The sequence below is a fragment of the Peromyscus maniculatus genome, chromosome 1 (genome assembly GCF_049852395.1).
Source record: "Peromyscus maniculatus bairdii isolate BWxNUB_F1_BW_parent chromosome 1, HU_Pman_BW_mat_3.1, whole genome shotgun sequence".
Lineage (NCBI taxonomy): Eukaryota > Metazoa > Chordata > Mammalia > Rodentia > Cricetidae > Peromyscus > Peromyscus maniculatus.
Window position 1 is genome coordinate 139,089,884 of NC_134852.1, and position 15,983 is coordinate 139,105,866.

The following is a 15,983-nucleotide window of genomic DNA, read 5'->3' on the forward strand; positions in this document are numbered from 1 at the left end:
TTTTTATTTATTTGTCTGCCGCCTTTCTATATGATAAGCTCCAAAAGGATAGGGGCTGGATGCTGTGATTTTACTGTGTGTATCTCTGTGTGCTGGCTCATAGTAGGGGCTGTTCCAAAATATTAAGGGAGTGCTTATTGATTTAACAGATATTTGTGGTGTGCCTACTGTGTGCCAAGGGCTGAGGTGACACTGAAGGCTGTGGAATGAACAAAACTTACAACATTTAGTATAAGAGACTTCAACTAATAGCATATGTTAATTACCCAGCCATACAGTTTCGTCCTCATAGACATAAGCTTCTGAAATATGGGTGCTATGTGCCTGACTGGTTGGAGTTGGGGTCCCAGGCTGGAAGGCATCTTTGAGGAAGTAATGTATAACTTAACGGTAGAAAAATGAGTGTATAAGACATAGGCTAATGGAAAAGTCGGTGGGAGATAAGAGGCGAGGGATGAGAGGAGAGATGGTACATGGCAGAGTAAGCAACTGCGCAAAAACTGTAGATGATGGATGTTCCTGTCATTTGTCCTCTGTATAAGATCTGCAGCACAGTTATAGCTTCATGCCAGTGTCTATGAAAAGATTGCTTTAGGCTGGAGATTTAAAATGGGTCACAAAAGCTCTTCAAGCTAAAATACACTTTGAAGACCAAGAAGATAACTCAGTTAAGGCAAGAATTATCTAAATATGAAAAGTACAAAGATTCATCAGCAAAGATATATAACATCATGAAATATCAGAAATAGTTTGAAAATTGTCTTAATTTGGCAAGTCTCTTTGTTTAGTAACTGAATGAATTACTCCTCATAGTACTGAACAATCACAGACAGAATTCACTAATGTGGATCTCATTCATTAAAATAGTACTCCCCATCTGCTCTTCCCTAGTTTAAAATGGTGAATCCATCTCAGTCATTAAGATGGTAAAATATAGTATGCATGTGATTCTAAAACTGACTGTGTAGTCTTTATATGGAGGGCTTCCTTGCTATGGGACTAATGACAAGAAATACTCCAAATGCTTTAGCATTGACTAAATTGCCTGTCATTAGCATTGCTTCAGTACTTACATGTTCAGCTATTGAAAACCCCGTTTTCAAGGGCATTAGAGACGGGCGCCTGTGCAGAGCTCTCAGCTCCATGGCAACCTGGCTCCTAGGACATCACTTTAGATAGTGCTTGTCTTAGCCAGTATTATATTGCTGTGAAGAGATGCCATGACCACAGCACCTCTTAAAAAAGAAAGCAGTGTTTAATTTCGTCTTGTTTACAGTTTCAAAGGTGTACTCCATTTTCTTCATGGTTGGGAGCATGGCAGCAGGCAAGCAGGCATGGTGCTGGAGAAGTAGCTGAGAGTTCTGCATCTGGATGCATGGGCAGCAGAAAGAAACACTGGGCCTCGAGTGGGCCTTTGAAACCCCAAAGTCTGACCTCAGTGACATACTTCCTCCAAGGCCACACCTTCTCTAATAAGACAACACTCCTAATCCCTCTTAAATATTGCCACTCCCTAATGACCAACCATTCAAATATATGAGCCTATGGGGGCTTTTTTTTTTTTTTTTTTCCAAGACAGGGTTTCTCTGTGTAGCTCTAGCTGTCCTGGAACTCACTCTGTAGACAGGCTGACCTTGAACTCACAGAGATCTGCCTGCCTCTGCCTCCGGAGTACTGGGATTAAAGGCATGCGCCACCACTCCTGGGCTGTAGGGCCTATTATTCAAACCACCACAGTGCTCCAATTTGAATGTGTTTCATGTCTGATTGTACCAAGTAGGAATAAATTCTTTATTGTCTACCGATAAGTCCCATTATTAAAATCTTGTAGGAAAACTGGCTGTGGTGCTCCATACCTGTGATCTCAGCACCCGGAGGGCAGGGAGGAAGATCAGAAAGTCAAGGTCATCTTCTACAAAGTTGAATCTGGCTCAGTCAAGGCTGGTCTGGACTACATAAGACCCTGTCCCAAAAACAAACAAACCAAATAATAATAATAATAGCAATAAACAAGAAATCCGCACAGAGATTGTGATGAAAGTTTCACAGCTATGAGTTTATTAAGATCATTGAGTTGTATATTTACAAGCAGCTGGTTTTTGTTTGCTGCTGGCCTGAAACTCGATACGCAGATGAGGCAGGCATCAAACTCACAGAGATCCACCAGCCTCTGCCTCCTAACGCTGTATTTTTAAATTTTCTTTTAAATTTATTTTCATTTTTAAATTTAAAATTCTTATGCTTTTACTTTGAAAATGTATTTGTTTGTTTTAATTAGTTAATTTAATGCTATGTTTTTGTATGGGTGTGCTTTCATGTGCCTATGCTTGCATGCAAGTGTGCCATAGCCCATGGAGAGAGGTCAGAGGACAGATCAGGTTTGGGTTTCCTACTTCCACCATGTAAGTGGGTTCTGAGACTCATCTGGTCAGGCTTGGTGGCAGGTGTGCTGGCAGGTGCCTTCATCTCTTGAGTCATTTCACCGTTCCCTAAATATATTATGTAATATAATAAATATATTATAGTGTATAATATATATTAAAAGGCCTCACAATCAGTAAAGCTGGATGTTAAAGCATTAAACCTTTACTTCCAGCAACTGGGGTACAGAGGCAGGAGGATCCTGAGTTCAAGGCTAGCCTGTGCTATATAATGAGTGAGTTCCAGGCCAGTGGGGGCTACACAGAGAGCTTGACTCAAAACAAAACAATCTCTTCCCCTGTTGTGTGGGCATTTGAACTATGTGGAAGTCAAAAGACAACCAGTGGGAGCTGGGAGCTGGTACTTCCATTCCACCATGTGGATCCTGGGTGTTGAACTCAGGTCATCAGGTTTGGTGGCAACTACCCTCCTTTACTTGTTGAACCATCTCCCCGGCCCCTGATTTATTTTAACTAAAAATAAAACCAAGGGCCAGGGGTGGTGGTGCACATCTTTAATTCTAGCACCCAGGAGGCAGAAGTAGGTGGATCTCTGTAAGTTCAGGGCCAGCCTGATCTACATAGTAGGTTCCAGGACAGCCAGGACCACATAATGAGAGCCTTTTTCAAAAGCAAACAAACAGGCACAACATAACTCAGGGCCTGGGGATGTGGCTCACTGGTTAAGAGAGCCACACGGCCGCTCACAGCCATCCCTAACTGCAGTCCAGGGCATTGATGCCCTCTCTGGTCTCCTCAGGCACTACATGCACATGGAGAACAGATACACATGCAGGCAAGATACTCACACCTTAAAAATAAAAACAACAGGGCTGATGAGATGACTCAGAGATTATTCTCTCTCTCTCTCTCTCTCTCTCTCTCTCTCTCTCTCTCTCTCTCACACACACACACACACACACACACACACACACACTCACACACTCACTTTCCCTCCTCCCGCCCCCCAGTGAAGTGTAAAAATCAGTGTTGGACAGTGTTTAGCTGCTCCATTCTATTAGTTGTTCCGCTCTGGAAGTAGGCAACTAATTGATGTTCAGTGATCAGATGATCAGGCCATTCTTTTTGTTTCGTTTGTCCCTCACGTTCCCCAGGTGTCTAGCCAGGGGTGCTGAATGTCCTGTTCTTTTCTTTGCTCCCCTCAGCTTGTTCTGTGATTTGATGTGTCAGAGTTTCGTGCCTCCCTTGAGACTGAACTCTGGTCTCCTTGGTGCAGATGGTTGCTCTTCCTCAAGAAAGCAATGCTTGATGCAGCCACATGCACGTGACCTACCCATGGCTGCAAGCCCCCAAGAGGTTGCTTACTGTGCACACAGCTTATTTCTTCTTTGAAGGCAGAGCCAGCAAGCTTGCCTCATGACACACTCTACTTTTCATCCATTTTTCTGGCATGAACCCATTTTCCTTGAGCTCATTTTCCTCAGTGAATTCCTTAGGCATTGATAGTAACAGGTCGTTGTATACATCGACAGGATGGCTGCCACCAGGCCGGACCATCTGAATTTGATTCTTGGGGACCCAAATGGTAGAAGGCAAGAGCTGACTTTCACAGGTTGTCCTCTGACCTCCACACACATGTTGTAACAGGAATGTACCCACACGTACAACACACACATAAATAAGCATAAAAAGAATAACGATACCTTGGGCTATTGAGATGGTTCAGTGGGTAAAGGAGCTTGCCACTGTGCCTGACAACCAGAGTTCGATTCCTGGGCCCTACATGGTGGAAGGTGAGAACTGACTCCGCACTGGTTGTCCTCTGACCTCCACATGAGCACCATAACATGAATGTCCGCCTCCCCGACCACACTGAATAAAATGTAAGAAAGTTTAAAAATGACAGCTCTGATAATCAAGTTCCACTTCCCAGATCTACTGAGATGGGGGCCCTGCCCCAGCTCTCCTACTCAGAAAGGACTGTGGCCCTGGGATGCTGGGTGTCCCTGCTCATCAGGCTACCTGGCCTGGTGAAAGCGAGTGAGTCATGGTCTTCCTTTTTGAAACTGAGGAGACAGGTCTCATGATGTCAGAATCATGCTTTGAAGAAGAGTGCTCGTTCTCACCAAACGTCTTTGTTTGCTCTGTGAAATCCCTAAAGTCAGTAGCCATTGTTATCCCTCCTCTCTCACACCAGTGGTTTTCCCGCCAGGATAGCCAGGTCTAATCACCTAGACTCATTCTCTCTGTCACACAGATGCTGGGCCTCAGCATTTTCTCCAGAGTGCCTTTGCCTTTCTTGTAGTTTGCAGCAAAGACAGGCTGAGAAGTATTCACCTCTTTGAAAGTTCTGCTTTTTTTTTTTTTTTTTTTTTTTTTTGGCTTAACAATTGTGCCTTTGAGTCATATTTGTCTTCTTAAATTTTACCATAATCAGTCAGGTAGAGTTTAGCAATGACATTTGACTTAGAAATAGCTTCAGCTAAATACCCAGGTTAATTATTCTTCAGGTTTCCCTCTACAGAACAGTGGAGCGTGAACATGCTTCAGGCACGGTCTTTTCCCTCTTCGTAACAAAGCTGGCCTCCTCTCTGTTGCCCAGTAACATGTTCCTTATTTCTTTCTAGGACTTCTTAGGATTGCCCTTCCCATATCTTCCCGTGTGTCAACACCTTGTTAGGGATACATAAGCATCCCCTGAGAAGACTGAGGCTTTCTCTTCAGGTTTGTAGTTTCTAAGCTGTCAGTGGAATCGCCTTTAAAGGTTCATTCATGACCGAGTTGGCTTTTCCCAAATGTATCTCCAAACTCCTGCTACAGCCATAACCCAGTCCTCCAGTCACAGGTATCTGCTCTAGCAACCTTTGCTTCCTGTCTACCATCTGTATGAACTGGGACTCTCAAGAAACAAAGCAGGGGTGGGACGTGAAGGGGGAGGAAAGGTTCACTAGGATGTGAACTGGATACAAGCTGGAGGACCAGCAAACCCCGTGGGGTGGTTCCAGGCCAGGCACCAGTACCCCAAAACTGGAGGAACCAGTGCTGTAAGACCTGGTCCAGACCCCAAAGTTCAAGAACCACTGTACCAATCTCTCAGGGCAGGAGATGACCCAGGGGGTGCATTAGCCTTTCCTCTTTGTTCTGTTCTCTCCAGTCCTCAGCACACTGGGTAGTGCTCCCCCACATTAGTGAGGGCACTGGTCTACTGCTTTCAATGCTGATCCTGTCTTGAGATAGCCATGTACACATAGCCAGAAATGTACCAGTGTAAGGAGTCTGTCCTGCCAGCCAGCTCCCAAATAATGACATGGAGACTTATTCATTATGAAAGCTCGGCCTTAGCTTAGGCTTGTCTCACTAGCTCTTATAACTTAAATTAACCCATTTATATTAATCCATGTTTTTGCCTCATGGCTTTTTACCTTTCTTTCATCTATACCCCCTGTTTCCTCTCTCTCTGGCTGGCGACTCTGCTTTTCTTCTTTCCCGAGTCCTTTCTGTCCCCGAAAGTCCTGACTAACCTCTTCCTGTCTAGCTATTGGCCATTCAGCCTTTTATTACACCAATCACAGCAAATACATCTTCACACAGTGTACAGATATCCCACAACATACCAGCTATCATGATATCACTCAGTTGAATTGACATATAAAATTAACTATCAAAGGACCACTTAAAGGTACATCACTGAGGCAGGTGAACCTCTGTGAATTCAAGGCCAGCCTGGTCTACAGAGAAAGTTCCAGTACAGCCAAGGCTACACAGAGAAACCCTGTCTCAAAAAAAAAAAAAAAAGCCAGGTGATGGTGGCACACACCTTTAATCCCAGCACTCGGGAGGCAGAGGCAGGCGGATCTCTGTGATTTTCCTGGTCTATAGAGCCAGTTCCAGGACAGCCAGGGCTACACAGAGAAACCCTGTCTCAAAAAACCAAAATACCAAACCAAACCAAAACGAACAACAAAAAAGGTACATCACACAACACTAAAATTAAAAACTGGGTGCCATTGTTAGTGGTGGTGGTTTGTTGCCTGAGTCACAGTTCCACTTTGTTACCCATAACAGCCTGAGGGTAGGGGGTTCTATTCAGATAGTTCTACTCACATGAGGTTGGGACTCTGTGTGTGTGTGTGTGTGTGTGTGTGTGTGTGTGTGTGTGTGTGTTTATGGATGCACATGTGTTTATGGATGCACGTGTGTATGGTATATGGGTGTATATGTGTGACTATGGATGTGTATGTGTGTGTGACTGTGAGTGCACATGTGTATGGTATATGGGTGTGTGTATAACTATGGGTGCATGTGTGTATGGTGTATGGGTATGTGTGTGTGTGTGTGTGTGAGAGAGAGAGAGAGAGAGAGAGAGAGAGAGAGAGAGAGAGAGAGAGAGAGAGAGAGACTATGGATGCATGTGTGTATTGCAAGTTCTAATTGGTCTTAATTAAAAACCCAGAGTTAGATATCAGGGTGAAAGCTGAAAGATCAGAGAAGTAGAGCAGCAGCCACTAGAGAGGATTTTACTTCTACTGAGGCCTCAGACTGAAAGGAGCCGAGTTCCTGTCTCCACCTCACCTTATCACTTCCTCTCTCTGCCCAACCATACCACTTCCTGTTTCCTCCCCCCAAGGGCTGGGATTAAAGGTGTGTGCCACCACTGCCTGGCCTCTAGTGGCTAGCTCCACACTCTGATCTCCAGGCAAGCTTTATTTGTTAGTGCACAAACAAAATATCACCACACGTGTGTGTGTGTGTGTGTGTGTGTGTGTGTATGTGTGTGTGTGTGTGTGTGTGTGTGTGTGTGTGTGTGTGTGTGTGTGATTAGGAATGTATGTGTGTATGGGTGCCTGTGCAAGCGCGTGTATGTGCCTATGGAGGTTGGAGATGAATGTTAGATGTCTTCCTAGATTGGTCTACTTTCTTTACTGAGGTAAGATGTAGGTGGAGTTTTTCATAGGGACTTTGGTCTGCTCTGTCTCATCAGCCAGCTCCCAAATACAGAGACTTAATATTAATTATAAATGCTCTGCTGATAGCTTAACTTGCCACTAATTAGCTCTTACAACTTAAATTAACCCATTTCTACTAGTCTCTATGTTTCCTCAAGGCTTGTTTACCTCATCTATGAACTTCCCATGTTGCTTCTTCCACGTCTGACTCAAGACTCCTCAGACTCTACCCTTTTTCTTCCCAGCATTCTCTCTGCCTCAAAAAATCCTGCCTAGATATTGGCCAATCAGCTTTTTATTAACAATGAGTGCAACATATTTTCACAATGTACAGAAGGATTATTCCATAGCATTCCCCCCTTTTTGTTTAAATAAAAAGGAAGGTTTTGACTTTAACATAGTAAAATTATATACAACAAAAATAGTTATCAAGTAAGAATTATAGTTATAATATGCAGTACATTTGTATTTGGCAAATTTAGAAAAAATACTTTATTATCTATCTTTGTGGGTCTACAATTGTATAACTAATTTACCTTCTATCATAACTAAGGAAAGCTGTAAGTTTAATTATTTAGTCTTGAATTCCATCAAAAATTCCAAAAGGATGAAATGTTACCTAATGACAGGGACATCTAGCTTCTGTAATGTTGGGGCATCCAAGTCTGGCCTACAGGCCTGGTATAGTTGATAGACATTTCTGAGAAGCAGGGAATTTTGAAGGACTATCCTACCTTATCTTGGCAAAGTTTGGCAGTTGCTTTTCTTTTGCATCCTGCTGGTCCAGTTTGGATAGTACCCTGTCAACAATTGAGGCAAGGACAGTTTTGTTTTTTTTTTTTCCCAAATGGCAGCTTTTGCTATCAAGAAAGCAAACTCCATATGGAGGTTCTTCAATGCCCATCATCTTCTCTGAAGTAAATAGATGTTGTAAATAGATGTTATCAGGAGTGCATGTCTCACTGTCAAGAAAAGTCTTATGTTACCAAAACATTTTAAATGTCATATTCTGTAGGTCTTTGAAATGTTTGAAGACTATCTATCTATCTATCTATCTATCTATCTATCTATCTATCTATCTATCATCTATCTATCGATCTATATATATATCTATCTATCTATATATCTATCTAAATATATCTGTTTAACTTTGTCATATACCTAATATGACTATAAGTTTGACTATTATAGATGACTATTAATCTGTATTTTTTAATTATACATTACATTTGTATAACTGAGCTGTATAAACTCAATGCCCTGCTGGGTGGTGGTGGCGGCGGCGGCGGCGGCAGCGGCGGCGGCGGCAGCGGCGGCGGCACACGCCTTTAATCCCAGCACTTGGGAGGCAGAGGCAGGCGGATCTCTGTGAGTTCGAGGCCAGCCTGGGCTACCAAGTGAGTTCCAGGAAAGGCACAAAGCTACACAGAGAAACCCTGTCTCGAAAAAAACCAAACCAAACCAAAACAAAAAACAAAACAAAACAAAACAAAACAAAAAACCAAAAAACAAAACTCAATGCCCCAAACAAGAGCAGTATAGCAAAAATAACTTTAGATTTGTATTAATAAACCAAAATCCACACCAATGTAAAATATTTAAGACTAGTAGTTGCTGTTTTATTTTAAAAGTAGATTCAATAACCTATCTTATTCTGTTATTTCTATATCCCCCCTTTCCTTTTCAGAACAAGATCCCTGAATCTAATCTCCTTTGTTCAGTTTTTTTCTGACCATTACCAATAACAATTTGTAACCAACCCCCCCTTAAATGATAATAAACATCCATAGCCCATCTTTTGGGAATGTGGGCATTGTTCTCTAGACTACTTCCTATTGTTTGTGGGCACTGGTAACTTTAGGGGAACCTTGAGAAAATTAAGATAATTGTTAGTCTTGACTGGAGTAGTTTGTGGGACTGGATCATCTCAGCCAGCATCCTTGAAGCTGTTCTGGTTGCAGAATTTGAGGAGATTGTAACAGGTATTTTGAGATGCTGGATCACCTGGACCATCTGTTTTCATTGATATCTGGTCCCCTTGTTCTGAAAATGCATAAACTTTTAAAGATAACATACAAGTATGGAATATGTGGTGTGTACAAGTCAGTTAAAGATGATTTTTTATTTTATGTTTGAACAAGTAAAATACACATTACATATTTTGTAGGTTTTTTTTTTTTTTTTTTTTTTTTTTTTTTTTTTTTTTTTAGGTTTATTTCTTTATGTCTGTAGTCAGGATTTTCAGGGGTCTTCCTTAATCAAGCCTGATCATCTTTAACCTCATCTATGAATTTCCCATGTTGCTTCTTCTATATCTGGCTCTCGACTTCTCAGACTCTGCCCTCATTCTTCCCAGTGTTCTCTCTGCCATGAAAATTCTTCCTAGCTATTGGCCAGTCAGCTTTCTTATTAACAATGAGTGCGACACATGTGCACGGTGTACAGCAGTAAGGTCTTTTATTGGATCTAGCCAGCTAGTCTGGCTAGCCACTGTGCCCCAGGTCTTTGCCTCCCAGTCTCGGGGGTTACAGGAGAGCCACTATGCCAGCCTAGCTTTTTCAGAATTACTTAATTCTGTGTTACGGTGTGTGGAACAGGCTGGGTGGCCTGTGCCATGACCTGATGAGCCATCTCTCTGACCCTCTGCCTAGCTTTCTGTGTTGGCTCATGCTTGTAGGCACACTACCCACTCAGCCGTCTCCCTAGCTTCTCTACTGTGCAGCATAAGCCAGTATGAAGCAGGTCAGAGTTAGTTAAGAAGAGGTTTTAAACAGATCTAAATGTAGGGTTAATAGAAAATAAAGGCACTTAAGGAGAGTCCATTACCCAGGAGTGTTTGATGTGGGCTTTTCAAAAGAATTAGGATTACGTGTCTGTGTGGTACGCACGCATACTATTTTTCATGACTTCTGAAGTTATGTTTGGAGGGGTTGCTAAGGGTTATTTTCTTTTCAGTCTGATGCACTTTAGATGGAGTCACAGCTGATAAAGAAGTGTAGCTCAGGGCTAGAGAGCTGGCCTACCATGAACTATAGCTCCAGACCCTGAAGAACTCTTTACCATTTCTTTTAGTACAGAGACATACTAGTGATAGATATCTTAGTTTTTTCTATTTCATAATGTCTTTCTTTTCTAAAATAGGATGGTGTGGTGAAGGCAGAACAGTAAGACAGGAAAATTAATAGGACCTAGGAGGGCGAAAGAAGTCTGATCAAAGCCTCTGGCCAGCTGGGAAGCAAGAATCCCAGCACAGTTATCTGTTATCAGCATTGACTGTGAAGGCTGCGGGCAGAGACAAAATTGCTTTTATTTATTTTTTCCTTTGTGGTGATTGCAGTGTATGTGTATGTACATGTCTGTGTCTCTCACACACAGTAATAATAGTAATACAAAAGGAGAATGTTAAAACAGCAATGAACTATGCTTAAGGCCTAAGCCTATATGACTTTCAAGCATGGCCTTTCTCCTTTCCTCGACATTTTCTGGGAACTTCACAAATGAAACTGAACCTTTGTTTACAGTAAAAACATCCTAACTTCTCTGCATCCTTGTGGCCCAAGATTTACCCTTCCAGGTTCAATTCCCAGCAGTTCCGGAAAAAAAGGAAAGTTCTCCAGTCAAAAGAAAAATGATTACTCCTGGAAGCATGGGGATGTAGGAAGGAGTGAAGGTCAGTGGGAAGGGAAATAAGTTGGTAAATATAAATGAATTTGGTTTTATATGGAGTTTAAATTTAATGAAGAATTAAAACACAACAGTAACAGCAACATTAGAGATTTTTTTTTTTTTTCAAGACAAGATTTCTCTGTGTAGCTTTGGAGCCTGTCCTGGAACTCGCTCTGTAAACCAAGCTGGCCTCGGACTCACAAGATCCGCTTGCCTCTGCCTCCCCAGTGCTGGGATTAAAGGTGTGGCCACCACTGCCCAGCAACATTAGAGAATTTAACAAGGAAAAACAGAAGAGGAGGAGGAGGAAGAAGACAAGATACAAAAAGAATTTTCAAGGTTACTATTCCAAGATCCTTTTGTTCTCTAGGAATTGGTAAAGACTCTAATTTACATTAGGTTTAATAGATTAAGGTATTTATTTCCTACTGTGTAAGGACAAACAGTAATAAAAGATTGTAAAAAGCTGTCAGAGTAGGAAAATGGAATAATAGTTAAAGACTTAATTAAAAAGAAGTCAGGAAAGTAAAAGGTATACTTGGAATGGCTGAGAAAAGTAGTAATAAATGATAGATTTAGTCTAGACATTGGAAGTGGCATTTCATATAAAAACCAAAGATTTTTCACACTGGAAAACCAAAATCCATTTACATGACACTTTCAAGATAAATCCCTTACATAGCATGGATTATATGTACTGAGGGGCAGAAAGTAAAGAGTCCTGGAAAAGAAACTACCAGGGTCAGACATGGTGGTGCACGCCTTTGATCCTAACACTCAGGAGGAAGGGGCAGAGATAGAGGTAGGCAGATCTTGAGTTCTGTGCTAGCCTGGTCTACATAGTGTTAGAGGCAAATAATAATCTTAGCATCGCACAAAGGAACATATGAAAAAGCAAAAGTAGTATGGCAGGGCGATTCTTTTTGGGAAAAGGATGCACCAAGGCCTCCACTAGGCCAAGATGGATTCTGTCTTCTGTGCCTGACGTAGGTAGGTGTTCTTTGTCTCCTCCCATTGGTGGGAGCACGACTTCACAATTTGACTTGGTGGTCTGGTCCAGCACAGAGGAAAAGAGGAAAGTTCAGAAAACAGGAGTCCTTGCCAGGCTGCCTGCCTTTTATAGAAACATTGTTTCTCACAGTAGTGAGTTTTAGGCAGGCCAAGACTGCATGCTGAGACCCTGTCTCAAGGGAAAAAGTATGAAAATTAACCTAATGAAAACTGATATAGCTGTGTGAATATCAAAGTAGGTTTAAGGCAAGAAGCATGGAGAGAAAACATTCAAAACCCATAGGATGCTCAAATCACCAGAAGATAATTAGAAGCTGTAGCTGGGTTGGGGGCTGCAGCTCGGTGGCAGACACTTGCCTAGCATGCGCAAGGTCCTGGGTTTGATCTTCAGCACTGGGGGGGGGGAGGGGGGGCTGTGCATCTGATACAACCTTCAAGTATATTAAGAGCAATTAGTCACTTGGTTCACATTTCTCCCTTTAGATGTCAGTTTGAAGTGACAGAGAAACATGTAGATGTTCTTATTCCTAATTTCATAGAGAACAAAGAAAAGGTGAATAGATTTAATCTTCTTTTTTTCTTCTTTACCAGTACATTTCATCCTCTGAAATCACTGGTACAATGTAGAAACCTTTCCGTGGCTGTCTGAGGTATAAACTGCAGAAGCCCTTCACGTGTTTGAGACTTTGGGCTGGCTATGGTGGCTCTCATCTTCAGTCTTAGCACTTGGGAGGTGGAGGCAGGAGGATCAGGAAGAGTTCAAGGTCACTCTTCATGGTGAATTCCAGGCCTGTGTGGGTTATGTGAAACCTTATCTCTGTAATAACAGCATCAACAATAATAATTTGAATCTTTGTATTCAAATTTTATGTTATAAAAGAATAGCTAATCTCCACCCCATCTTTGGATCAGCCTGAGTGTAACTTGTGTGTCTGGTCCTTAAAACCACACCACTGTGTGAGTGTTATGTTGTGCTCTCTGTTCCTAGGAGCGGACCTAGGAGAGGTAACTCTGGCCTGAGGAATCTTGCCTCCAGCACTAGGCCATCAGTATAAGTAAACAAAGGAGATCCAGCAGTGTACCTTGTCTGTTCATTTTCTCCATGAATGGTTTTCACCATTTCACATGGATGATTATATGGAGAGATAAATTGGAAAGCATCTAAAAGAGCAGCTGAGTGATGGCTATAAAATCAGGAATTGTTATACTGTTTTTAAAGCCCTCAAACAAAATTAAAAGGACTAGTGCCAAGAAATGGTAATCATCTACTATCTCTGCTCTTCTCACAGGAGAGAACTAACAGAGTGGAGTTGGAGTTGAGCTGAGGACTTTCTGTAGACTAAGGGATGGTGGTCAAGGCGTGTCAAGAGAACTTTAGTTTTATCTGTAATGTTTAAATCTTCTTACGAAAAGGGAGATGGAGCTGGAGATGACTCAGTAGTTAAAAGCACTTGTTGCTCTTGCAGAGGACCTGGGTTTATTTCCCAGAATGCACACGGTGGCCACAGTCCTTCCTAACTCCAGTTCTGGGGCTTTTTTTTCAGTGTAGTGCCGTTTGTTTTCAGTATCCAGAGGAGGGCTCACCACTTGTGTTAGTGTGGCATTCCCTCACATTCGGGCTGACGGAAGTGTTCCTGTTGTTCTAGGAATCAGAACTAGACTCAGACCATTCGTTCTTAAGAACGCGTCAGAACGGTCACCCCCTCTTCTTTTCTGTCCCATTCCCGATGCCCTTCTCCACCTCATTCCTACTTCCCCTCTTATCGTTAACCAATCACATTAACTTCCGGCTTAGTTCTCCTCTTGTTTTTGTATAAATGAATCTACATATGTATATGAGCTTACCACACCTTCTTTTTTTGTTTTTTGTTTTGTTTTGTTTTTCGAGGCAGGTTTTTCTTTGTGGCCCTGGCTGTTCTGGAACTCAGCCAGGCTGGCCTGGACGGCACCTGCCTCTGCCTCTGGAGTGCTGGGATTAAAGGTATGCACCACCACTGCCCAGGCACACCTTCCTTCTTATATGGAGGGCAGAGCAACAGAAGTTCAATATCTTCCTTTCTGGAGGGGGATGTTCCATCCCCAGTAGACGCCTGCAATAGCAGATAACAGCTGGCACTGTAGCAGCAGGATGCTCTGTAGGGCTGTCAGTCTGGTAATCCAGCTGAGTATAAATGGGCAGGTAACATATACAGCATGGATACTCTGGACAAAGGGGTGGTTCAGTGCTAAGACAGGGTGGAATGTCATGTGGTTTCATTACACTGTTCAGAATGGCATGCAATTTATTTATTTTTGTGGTGCTAGAGATTGGACCTGGGATCTTGTACTTGCTGGGCAAGTGCTCTACCACTGAGCTATATTCCAGCCTCTTCCTACTTTATTTTAAAATTTATTTATTATTATTTATTTGTGTGTGTGTGTGTGTGTGTGTGTGTGTGTGTGTGTGTGTGTGTGTGCGCGCGCGTGCGCGCGCGCGCGCGCGCGCGCCACAGTGGAAGTTGGAGGACAGCATTAAGGGATCAGCTCCTCCTTCCATCGTGGACTCCAGAAATCAAGCAGGCTGTCCGATTTTTGTGGCAAGTGCTTTTACCCACTCAGCTACCTCACTGGTCTTTACTTAAATTTAAAAAAAGATTTATATTATTTTTATTTTATATGTGTGTCTCGCCTACATGCATGTCTGTTCACCACGTGCATACAGTGCCCATGAGGCCAGAAGAGGGTTTCGATCACATGAAACCGGAGTTCTGGATGGTCATTAGCTGCCATGCAGATGCTGGGACCTGGGTTTCTGGACTGCTGAGCTGTCTCTCAAGTCCTCCTGTCTCTACTTTATTTTAATATAAGAGTCTTTCTGAGATGTCCAGGCCTCACAATCCTCCTGCCTCAGCCTCCTGAGCAACTGGAATTACAGACCACCATGCCCACCTTGGTGACCTAGAACTGAAAACATCCTAATTGTTTATTTCTGAAATTTTCCATTTGGTGCTTTTAGACTAGAATTGACCACAAGTGACTAAAACTAGAGAAAGTAGACCCACTGTGAAGAGGAACTGCTGCACTTTTGTGTGCTTTGATTTAATAAAATATATCTTATATTATCATAATGGCAGTATGTGTTTCTTAATGACTGGGATATGTTCCATAAGCAGTCATCATTGTAGGGCTTCTTTGGGACATCATTAGGACACAAACCTCTTGAGAGAGATCAAATCACTTGACGTAGCCTCCTGATTCAGTCCAGAATTGTGATAAATAGGACATAGGTATGACATAAGAGCCTGCTGCCAGCATTATCTTGATGTGATGTTTTACAGAAAACTTAAAAACAGTTTTGTTTTTAGATTATTTTGTTTTATGTGTGTAGGCGTTTTGCCTGTCCGTGTGTATATGTACCAGATACATGTCTGGTGTCTGTGGAGGTCAGAATGGGTATCAGATCCTCTGGAACTAGAGTTACAGATAGTTGTAAGCTGCCATGTGGGTCCTGGGAACTGAACCTAGGTCCTGTGCAGAGCAGCAAGTGTGAGAAACAAAGGAAAATGATGGTAGGCCTGGTGATGCTGCTCAGTACGAGTGTGTGCCTAGTGCACAGAGCCCTGGACTCAGGGCTCAGCAAGCTCTGTAAGAGTGTGTGCCTAGTGCACAGAGCTCTGGACTCGGGGCTCAGTGAGCTCTGTAAGAGTGTGTGCCTAGTGCACAGAGCCCTGGACTCGGGGCTCAGTAAGCTCTGTAAGAGTGTGTGCCTAGTGCACAGAGCCCTGGACTCGGGGCTCAGTACATCCCCCTCAAGCAAATACTCCATAGTAAACCGATGGCAAGTGTAACACAGTGTATATATTCAAATAAGTCCTGTCCACTGGCGGTGCAGTGAGTTCCTTTCTACCAGCATTCCTCATCACTACACACGTGACACAGATCAAATCAAAAAGAATGACACTGAGGCGTGCCATTCTGTCATGAGGCAGTGGGAATCTCC

The 15,983-nt window shown here is 42.7% G+C and overlaps 1 protein-coding gene across 5 annotated transcripts in view; it reads left to right on the forward strand.

Annotated features, from left to right (window-relative positions):
• Positions 1-15,983, forward strand: part of Inpp5f (inositol polyphosphate-5-phosphatase F) — a 97,423-nt gene that overhangs the window by 43,676 nt on the left and 37,764 nt on the right. The gene's annotated exons all lie outside the window — the stretch shown is intronic.